The sequence below is a fragment of the Papaver somniferum genome, chromosome 7 (assembly GCF_003573695.1).
Source record: "Papaver somniferum cultivar HN1 chromosome 7, ASM357369v1, whole genome shotgun sequence".
NCBI lineage: Eukaryota > Viridiplantae > Streptophyta > Magnoliopsida > Ranunculales > Papaveraceae > Papaver > Papaver somniferum.
Window position 1 is genome coordinate 105,055,801 of NC_039364.1, and position 11,779 is coordinate 105,067,579.

Genomic DNA, 11,779 nt, shown 5'->3' on the forward strand with positions numbered 1-11,779 from the left:
AAAACTCTTCCAAACACTTTGGATTTTCATGAAGTGATCTTCATTCGATTCCGTGACCACCCAGGGACGGTTTCATGACCCCTTGGTCGGTCCCTCACCTTTTCATAATTAATTAGGTTTTTTCACCTAAGGCTCGGACGAGCATTTTTGAATAAATGATTAAACCAGCATTTGATCATCTCTTCACCAACAAATCGTCAATTCTTCAGGAGTTCTTTGTATTTGCTCACGTGAGCATATGAACACTACATGGTTGATCCACGGTCCCATGTAGTCGCTCCCTCCTTCGTCCCATGGTTAAAATTCTGACGAACCAAGGATCATCATTCCAGATTCCAACCTTAATAATTTTACGACGACCTCATGGTCATTAATTTTATTAATTATGCTCGGTTCAACGACCAGTATTCTAATTAATATTTTTGGTACGCTGCCAATAATCCATCAGATGAGCAGCACATGCTCAGGCGATCAAATATTCAACAATTCATCACATGAGCAACACTTGCTCAGATGATAAATATTTGCTCAAAACAAGGAATATTGGTTCAACAATCAATATTCAACAATCCATCGAATGAGAAATACTTGCTCACTTCGTCGTAAGAACTATACCTCTGTCTCATGTCATGTTCAACTCATGAGTTTCAGAACATCGAGTTCAACTCAGCAACTACATGTACTCATCGTCCCATCAAACCACGAAGTCATCAATTGACTAACATACCACGAGACGTCAATCGTGTCACTTTGGGGGGATATCACTTAGGGTTTTGGTCTGGCGGTCTACGGCACGAGTGTTCAAACACACGATGAAATGTGAGCAAGTTGTGCAATCAGTTGAAGGAATTCACGAGGTAGTGGGTGGAAAATCGACCAAGTCTCCACACGTTGAGCAACTGGTTTCAAACACGATCTCCACTTCCCCACTCCTTGATTCCATCAACTGTCACACTTCATGGGATCATGGTGTCTAAAATTCTAGCAATATAAATAAGTCTCTGAATCATGATTGAATCATCAGCATCAACAATATCATCAATCTCACGTCTCATCGACAACACGAGATCATCAACTCATCAATTGAACAACTACTCTCAATTGAGCAATTTCAATCATTCAGAGCTTATCATATTCAGAATTCACACACCCACAATCTTTGATTACCATTGATTCCACACATTTCCCAGCTTTCCTCCTACAGATCAACCCATCCTCTCTTGTGACCGAATTTACTCTGGAACGGTCATTGTTTTGATTTAGGTCGGAGTACTACATATTGATCTCTTGAATATAAAGCACCCCCTTTGCAGCGGTGCATCTGTGTGAGGTTTAACATTTCGCTCGGTTCGAGGAGTCTCCTCCGTACGGTCGTCTCCTCAATTCATTAAAAACCAGCAAATCGTTTTTCCCCATCTACAGATTGGCGACCACAGTGGGAGATCATTCTCTCGGTTGCAATCTCACAAAGATGGTTGATCTTAGGTCCGGTTCAGTTACCAATCCGGGTTCAACACCCGACTCTCACATCGCAATTTCTAGTGATACTGCAATCGCAAGTACTACTCCTCTCAACATTGCAGGCTTCAGTGGTACCGCTAATACCACTCCTCCATCCAGCAATGTCATGCCACATGTTACTACTACTCCTCCAAGCACTGGTGCTCCAGTGATCACCCCTGCAAGTGACGACACTGGCGCCATCAACAATCCACTCTTCGGTTGGTCTCCTGATAAACCAGAGGAAATCAGCCTACCATAGTTGATCTCATGAAGGTTCAGACTGACGTGGCCGCAACACAGAAGCAGTTGTGTGTTTATATTAAAACTCTCACAGACAAGCTTGCGTCTTAACGAACTCAGCCTCAGCGCGGGAAAGGAAAAGCTAAAGAAACATCTTCAACCGCTGATCCCGAAATCTCTCCAATCCATGTTGTACATGATGAAGAATTTCGCAAAGCTGCAGATGACTCTCCAGCAACGAACCTGCAAGTTTCATCACTCGTGAAGATATGGATTGCTTTTTGAGGATCGATGAAAAGACTCGGTTTCTGGAATTATTGGGCGAACACGAGCACAACCATGTCGTCCGTCTGGAGGAATTTTCAAAATCCTTGAAAGGCAGGGCATACACCTGGTACAACAACATCGCACCAGGAAGTATCACCGATTGGGAAGAGATGATTTATGCTTTCTACAGAAAATACTTATTCGTGTCAGAGCAAGTCGCTCTCTCTGATCTAGGAAGGATGAATCAAAGGAGGAATGAACATCCCGATGATTATGTGAAAGGGTTCAGAGTTCAAGCCTTGGACTGTCATTGTCCAAACGTCATGGAGCAGCAACTGGTAGACTTGTGTATCAACGGCATGATCCCGGTCTACAGAGCTTTATTGGAAAATCTTCGTTTCCAGACCTTCTCAGATCTTCATGAAGCGGCGAAGATATCGGCAACTACTTTGCCCGCTTTACTGGAAAGAACAAAAGATACAAAGTCTGAAGAACCGCGAGACACTCGAGATGGAAGACGTCTGATCAAGAAGCAGTAAAACCTCCAGCCTTCCACAAACACTGTTGGAGAAGGGAGCAAATGGAAAGCCAAACCGCTGCGCAAGCATACCCCAGCTCCTTCAAAAGCACAAAGGAAGGATGAGCAAGATGCATAAGCCTCTGACCAACGCACAAGAGTTCCTGATCAAGAAGCACCTGACTTTCCTTTTTCCATTAAAGAGGTGATCAAACTCCTGGATGTCTGGGTCCAAGATGGTGCAATCAAGTTGCCATATGTCAAGAAATAAACAACTGAAGAAGACATGGAAAGTCCTCATTACTGCCGCTTCCACAGGTTCGTCAATCATCCCACAAGCGACTGCGGAGTTTCGAAGCACATTTTCAAAGAGAAGGTTGATACACAATAGCTTCAACTGGGGACTGAAGGAGTACACAAGAATCCTCTCCCAGTCAGAACCTTTACACTCTTTGAACAACCTATCAAAGTGGCAGTTCAATCCGTCGAATATGAATTGCTTTATCTGTCGAAGGCACAAAGGAGAGACATGTTCACAAAACCACATCGTGTCAAGAAGTCTATTCCGGAAATACTTCTTGAGCCTCCAACTGCAGATCAAGAGATGTACGACTGGGGAATTCTTACCACAGTCAATCTCAGAAGAAACGAATTTGGAAGAACGTTGATCGATGTTGGCACCGCCGCCAACAACATTCCACTGAAAACCATTGGATCCAAGGGAATCACTCGACAAGAAGCTACTCATGCTCCCATCTCAATTAGAGGCCTTGAAGGAGCGCTCGGAAATACTTATGGCTGCATCACTCTCAAAGTGAACATAAGTTCAACCTGGACAAAAACCAAGTTTCACATAATCAGGAAGATCCAGGATATGACATATTTTTCAGACGAGCGTGGATCCACGCTAAAAATATGGGTACTTACAAAGCGCCTTTGGTTACACATCTCTCCAACGAATAAAGTTCTGATCCAGAAGATTTGACGGACATTCCATCATCAGAGTACTTTGAGGAATTTCAAACTTTGACGAGGTTGAAGCAAGAACCTGCAAAATATGCATAGACATTCATCAAGAGGTTCCACACTCAGTCAAGTCAGATTCCATGTCTATGTCATTTATTTCCTCACATGTTATCCTAGCATGGGGAATTAATTATGCTAGCAACTCTACAAGACGTTATGAATGGTAGCTTCACCGCATTAGTATTTTACCAAGTGGTTGAATCTGACGTTTCTCCGAATCAAGCACTGAAACATTCATTACTGACGTCCAAACATGGCAAAGAACACTTTGGGTGTTTCTCCTGCAAGTCCATGTGTTCCACAAAATCAGAAAGCTTTGATGTCTTCACAAGGGTCGAATCCCACTACTACAACGAAAGGTATGTTGAATCAACAGAAGATACTCCAGGGTCGAGACGATAAAATCTAAGACATTTTATGCTTAAGTAATATGCGCTTCAACGCTCAAGCACCTAAGAAGTCTTCAAATTGTACTCCCAATCAAAGAGTACACCTTCGCATCTGGCTTCAGCACCAATATCTCGACGATGATACACTGATTCAACACCAGCACGATCAAAGTGTAACTAAACTACAATCGATAAGTCTTCATTATCCCAGGATAAGACTTCCGAAGCAAATGCGACATCATTCATACGTGGATGGTTCTAACTCCTTCAACATACACTGGCAACCTGAGGTGATTCCACGAAACTTCATCAACATGACTTCTCTACATCACAAGCCCCTGCACGATTGAGGAACTTCCTTTCTTCACCAAACACATCCAGTATGAAAACTGTCGCTTCTATCTACTGCAACAACGTCGAATTACTGACAAAGCCAGTTCATGATGAAGTTATGATTTCAAGAGCATTCAAGTTGAACTCTCAGTACACCTTCATCTTAGGGACGCTCAGTAAAAGGCTCACTGGATGGAGGAGCAAAGATACTAGTCTTTTCGGTCTTTGGAGCAACTTCAACCATGGTATCAGCATCAACAATAATCTCTGGAGGAACACAATCCATGATCTCAACATCGACAAAGATCTCTGGAGTGTAATCATTCATGGTTTCAGCACCAACAACGGTCTCAGGAGAAAAATCCTCAGGGCTTCATCAACTAATCATTCTCTGAAGTGTTATATATGAAGCGGACTTCACTAAGAACCAATGATTCATATCAATATGTGTATACCTAATAACATGAAAGTCTTCCCAAAGATGGCACGACTGGTGGGAATAATCCAGAGTCTTCTACAAGATGTTCTCATCACCTCTACAAATGAGATACAACACACTTCAGGTCGGGTTTGCAAAAACGTACCTATGGGTGAGGAATGGGACAATGTTTCCTCAACGAAAGATGTTCTTCAGTGTCTCTTCTACAACATACCAAAAGGATGCGTCAATCGGACATACGAGATGAAAGATATGGCCTTTACCGTCAGGTCTACAAAATCTGAAAAATTTGTAAGGGATTACAAATTACAAATGTGCACGCTTCGCTGGATGACCTCTACAACTCCAAATTGAGTGATTCTTGTCTCATTAGACAACTCAGTCTCTTAGTTTCAAAAATTGGGGTCAAGCATCAAATTCCGACGTCGTATGAGGTTCCTACAGCTTCCAGAGCGTACAACATGCATGCAGCAATTCTTAGACGGGATTCATAACTTCCACAATCGATCGGTGTCCACCAGTCTTTTCGCTAAGTCCTTCATCAAGGTACCTCCAACTTCGAACACCTTGGTCTTTACATCAATTTTCTACCTGGGTCCTCTACCCAAGTCTTGCCAGAAGAAGCGGAAACGAAAAGGAGAGATTTAACAAAATACTGGGGACTGACGATCCACTGATCATGACGATCAGTTTTACAGTCCAAGACTTGTGACGCCAGACTCTCTTGTGCTAATCATTCATCATAAAAGTGATGATACCACCGGGACATGAAACCATGGTCATTACATCATCCCCTCTCGAAATAAACCTCAGCTATGGTCCCGTGACCAGGGTTTCAGACGTGATGTTTTACGGTTGAGAAAGACAATATGGCTGCAAGCACCTTGCTCATGTACCAATCAAAGGGTCCTGATCTCAAATGAATCAATAGCATTTAAATCCTCCACCAACCAGTTCGTGGTATGGGAGTTATGCATCGAATGGAGGAACAAAACAACCCCTGCACTTAGGTGTTAATACACCACTACACGATTCTCAGTTACTGGGGAAGCCTCTACAATCAGGGCAACAGTTTCTTCAGTATTCTCTACTGGTGGCTCGGTTTCTTCTATCACTGAAGCAGCAACAATCGAAGTTTCCATAACTTTAGTGACAACCTTATCATGTCCTTGAAGTGCAAGGATGGTTGTCTCTTCATCAACAACTCCAGAACATCTCGAGTTATCCTTATTGGTTTCAATATCCTCAACTTCGATATTTGACACCTAATACGAAGATTACATGAGGTTAGAGCAATCTAACCATGAGACCAAATGAGATCATAAAAATACATTATACAATCAGTCCAACATCGTCATGGTTCATCATTATACACTCGAGGCACGAGCAAATAGCATGAAAGTCATGAAAATACGTTTTGCGGCAAGCTGGTCTGAAGAGACTTTACTCTTCCCTGTGCAAGATGACTAACTGGGAGAAATATACAAGTAATCTGAGGATGAGTTATATACCATTCTCTTCGCATGTATGTCCTCTACCACATGTCAAAATTTCATAATAATCCAATGAACGAGCAAGGATGTGCGGTCAAAACATTAGACAACATACAGTCTGAAAAAGTTCTGAAAGTCTCCTGGAAGTTTACTGTTTTGCCTTTTTTAGGCCCTGTACGTGCTCAAAACTTAAAAATCTTCTTCGCTAAAGCTTGGAAATTTCCTGGGCATAAGGATACATGGGTGGATCGCGAAAATCTGACATCGGACGAAGATTCTACAACATTTTTGCTAAACAGCTAAGTTCTGAATTTTCTGGTGACGTATTTCGGCAAAGCTTTTTATATATTCACATGGATTCTCATTCATGCATTCATGAATCAACAAGTTTATACTTCTATGGATAAAATTCAAGAGAAATACTTACTTTGGGTGGGCTCTGAAGCGTTCAAAGAACCAGAATTGCTTGTCTCAACATCAACAACAACATTACTTTCATTCGGTTTTGAGCTTTAGGAGTTTTCTTTATCGTCATTCTCCGAACGAGCATCACCAGTACTCTCTACTTCCATGGAGACATCCTCCTGGACATATTCTCAACAATGAGCATCTTATCTATGAAGTTATATGAAGAAATACTTACTTCGGCCTCTTCTTCAACACTCGAGTCTGAAACCGTCTGCCCAGCAGCACAGAATTGAAGACCGTCAATACTTGACGGAGCAAAGTTCTGCAAAGGAATAACAAACCTTGGTCTCGTGATCCTAATTGCACGGACAAAAAAAAGTCATGATGTGAGGAGCGCTAACAACTCACCAAAGAGACATGGGACTTTACAGTGCTCGAACCTGGATGTCGTTTTTCGGGTTTATATTTGACCAAGAAGAATTCGTCATTCGCATTTGGAGAACTCTTAGTCACTGCTTCTTCCTCTTCATCAACTGAAGGAGTCTCATAACCGCCATTTGGCATCTCTGCAAAGTAGGTGCGGCATCCATGTGATATTTTTACTTCAGAATATCATTCAAAGGTGCAAATTTCATCAAAGCAGTGAAATTAAAGCATAACAAAGGTACTCACATCAGCGTCTGCAAAAATGGTAACAATCCAACTCTTACCTATTTACAAATTTCACTAGTTGTAGTGATTATAAGGTCAGAATTTCGAAAACTTGCTCGTTCCGTCAAACCTGCAAAGACGAGCAAAATTCATTATTCAAAATCATGACTTGATGTTCATAGAACCGTGAACAACTCACGTGAATTTAACATCCACTGGTTTTTCAAAAATTGGACAGACGTCCATTCTACAATTTTGAAAACTCACATACAGACATTATTTCACCATTTATAATTGTCTACTTTCAACTGTTGTTCAAAATCAAAACATTGATTTTACAAAATATATATATTTAACGTGAAACTCACGTAAATTTGAAAAATATATCTATATATTTTTGCTCCCTCGCACGAGCATCTGTCTTTTAAGTGAGAGTATATTTTCAAAGATTTCTGAAAGCTCGAAGATAAAATTTTCATGAAAGCTCATAAACAAAATTTTATTACTAACAGACGCACGTCTATTCAAAAAAAAAAAAAATTTCTCTCGTACGAGCATCCACCTTTGAAACGAGAGTTTATTCCGCTTTGTGAAATCTCACATATAAAATAAAATTTTGGTTTTCGTGAAATCTCATAGACAGAATTTTATATCATTAGACTCAGGTCTATTTTGTTTGTTCCTTAAACTAACGAACGAACAAGCGTCTATTCCTAAAACAAGGATTTATTTTTTGGGTCGGGCCCATGAATCCTGAACCAACCAAGATTCCATCATCGAATCAGTGTTCAACACCAATTTATGCTCATCAAACGACGCTCCAATCATGACATTGAAGCCTTCATCAAGTCGTGGTTTGCTCATGCTATCTAAATCCGGTAACGTCTCAACTTACGACTAAGTTCAATTACTGGTATTATTATTTATGGCGGGAAAATCACCATTTAATGCTGACTGAGGAACACAACTTTCCTCAGTAAGCAGGGGACTTAATGTAGATGGTGGATTTTCGACAAGGGCTAAAATCGTAAACTCATAATTATACGAATCTCTGATCCAGCAATCAGACGTGAGTATTAAGACACGGGTCTCTCATAGAATTCTCAACGGAGAGTACTTTCTCTCAGAGTACATGTAGATATGTAGTCTCACGACTGGACAACGACATATCTCATGAATATTGAACACTTTCAGTGATTATTTATGTATAGTATCACGAGATGGACGGCTCCTAGACATCTTGCTCTTCTAGTATAGAGCGATAACGTCTTCAGGAACAAACAACAAGTTTACCCTGACTATATAAAGGATATGACTTACCGACAAGCTCATATCAGGATAATTAATCCTCCTAGATAGCTTTCTCTGCTAGTATAGAGCCACAAAGTTAATTATTCCTAATTAAGATTAATTTTGTCGTGACATTCACAACTGAATTCCCAGAATAATCTATTATTGCTCCTATTCTATGGTCGAATCCACGACTGGTCCCATGGAATGGCAATAACAATTGCTCCTATTCCTTGGTCGAATCCACGACTGGTCCCATGGAATGGCAATAAAAAATTTTCTGATTCTGTGATCGAATCCACGGCTTGATCTCATAGAATAGCAATAACTATATTATCTCATTACTCTGATTTCATGATCGAATCCACAACTGGTCTCATAAATGGTAATAGATAAATCTTAATTACTCTGATTCTATGGTCCAATCTACGATCCCATGGAATGGTAATGCTCACTTTATTATTCTGAATTCGTAGTCGAATCCTCAGCTGATCTTATGAATTAATAATAAACATCTTATTACTCAGTTTTGTGAATTATTCTTCACCGAATTCCACAATTAGTAATAAATAATCAACAACTGGACGTCTGAGCTACCTCTAAGTAAGCCCTGATTCAAATGGTGAAGGTGTATTCAACGACGATACACTAACAGTCACCGCACGAACGAGTATTTCAAAAATACAACGAAACGATGAACCTATGCAAAATAGAGAAGAAAATAATAAATAATTAAAAATATTGACCAGGATGCTGGGATCAGGGACACACGACTGACCGACCGTGTCGTGGTCAATCCCACGCCAGTTTTATATTTTTAATGCATTTTTATTATTTTCCATGATTTGATGAAAATTCTCTCATTTTGTCAAATCTCCTTCGTCTCGAGGAAACTCCTCGGTTTCATGGTACTTCCATAAATCCATAAAAATAATATAAAATTAAGGAAAGGAGTGTGGGGAGTGACCATTGTCCAACCGGCCATGACTTGGTCCCAACCGGCCCCACACCCCACGGTTCCTTATTATTTTATTATTATTATTATTATTTCTCTAATTTCATGAAAAAACTCCTAGATTTCATGGTATTTTTGCACAAATCATCAAATAATAATAAAATAAAATAAATTATGAAAACCTGTGGGACGGGGCCTTGGCCGGCCGGCCATGCCCTAGCCGGTCCCACACGCCCCTTTGTTTTATTATTTTATTATTAGTTTTCCTTGAATTCATCAAATTCCTTGATTTCATGGTATTTCTCTCAAATTAGGAAAAAGTCCCTCAATTCATCAAAAATACATGAAAAATACACAAAAATTAGGGAAACTCGTAGGACCGGCCCAAGCCGGCCGGCCATGCGTTCCACGGTTCCACACGCCCTTATTTTTATTATTTTAACATTTTTTGCTTCCTTGAACTCATGAAAACTCCTTCAATTCATGGAAACTCCCTAAATTCATCAAATTTCTCAAAATTCATGAATTTTTCATAAAATCATCAAAATATTATAAAATTAAGGAAAAAGCACCACGGGACCGTGGTCACGACCGGACGACCATGCCTTGACCATGGCGGTCCCACGCCTCCTCATTCCTTATTTTATAATTATTTTTCATCATCTCATGGTGTTTTCCTCAGTTTCGTCGAAACCCTAATTTTGGCATATTTTCTCGAATGGATTCTCAATTGCACGCCAGAAAATATCAAAATTCTCAGGACTGAGACGCGGACGCCTTGGGGACACGAGCACGCTATCTTGACCGACCAAGTTTGGCTCTTTGGCTCACGGAAGCTGGCCCCATCGATTTTCACATTTTTGACCTAATTTGCACAATTGCACGTATTAGGTCCAAAACTCTTCCAAACACTTTGGATTTTCATGAAGTGATCGTCATTCGATTCCGTGATCACCCAGGGCCGGTTTCATGACCCCTTGGTCGGTTCCTCACCTCTTCATAACTAATTAGGTTTTTTCACCTAAGGCTCAGACGAGCATTTTTGAATAAATGATTAAACCAGCATTTGATCATCTCTTCACCAACAAATCGTCAACTCTTCAGGAGTTCTTTGTATTTTCTCACGTGAGCATATGAACACTACATGGTTGATCCACGGTCCCATGTAGTCGCTCCCTCCTTCGTCCCATGGTTAAAATTCTGACGAACCATGAATTGATCATCAATTGATCAAATTAGGGTTTCTGAATCCAAGGATCATCATTCCAGATTCCAACCTTAATGATTTTACGACGACCTCATGGTCATTAATTTTATTAATTATGATCGTTTCAACGACCAGTATTCTAATTAATATTTTTGGTATGCTGCCAATAATCCATCAGATGAGCAGCACATGCTCAAACGATCAAATATTCAACAATTCATCACATGAGCAACACTTGCTCAAATGATAAATATTTGCTCAAACCAAGGAATATTGGTTCAACAATCAATATTCAACGATCCATCGAATGAGCAATACTTGCTCACTTCGTCGTAAGAACTATACCTCTGTCTCATGACATGTTCAACTCATGAGTTTCAGAACATCATGTTCAACTCAGAAACTACATGGACTCATCGTCCCATCTAACCACGAAGTCATCAATTGACTAACATACCACGAGACGTCAATCGTGTCACTTTGGGGGGATATCACTTAGGGTTTTGGTATGTCGGTCTACGGCACGTGTGTTCAAACACACGATGAAATGTGAGAAAGTCGTGCAATCAGTTGAAGGAATTCACGAGGTAGTGGGTGGAAAATCGACCAAGTCTCCACACGTTGAGCAATTGGTTTCAAACACGATCTCCACTTCCCCACTCCTTGATTCCATCAACTGTCACACTTCATGGGATCATGGTGTCTAAAATTCCAGCAATATAAATAAGTCTCTGAATCATGATTGAATCATCAGCATCAACAGTATCATCAATCTCACGTCTCATCGACAACACGAGATCATCAACTCATCAATTGAGAAACTACTCTCAATTGAGCAATTTCAATCATTCAGAGCTTATTATATTCATAATTCACACACCCACAATATTTGATTACCATTGATTCCACACATTTCCCAGCTTCACTCCTACAGATCAACCCATCCTCTCTTGTGACCGAATTTACTCTGGAACGATCATTGTCTTGATTTAAGCCGGAGTACTACAGATTGATCTCTCGAATCTAAAGCACCCCCTTTGCAGCGGTGCATCTGTGTGAGG

General features: G+C 40.5%; 1 long non-coding RNA gene across 1 annotated transcript; it reads right to left on the bottom strand.

Annotated features, from left to right (window-relative positions):
• Positions 1-5,328: 5,328 nt before the first annotated feature.
• Positions 5,329-7,368, bottom strand: LOC113292868. The gene is made up of 4 exons (XR_003331914.1): positions 7,326-7,368; positions 7,024-7,181; positions 6,635-6,937; positions 5,329-5,979 (listed from the first exon to the last, which is right to left on the bottom strand). It is a non-coding gene; the product is annotated as an uncharacterized LOC113292868 (long non-coding RNA).
• Between the last annotated feature and the right edge of the window lie 4,411 nt (positions 7,369-11,779).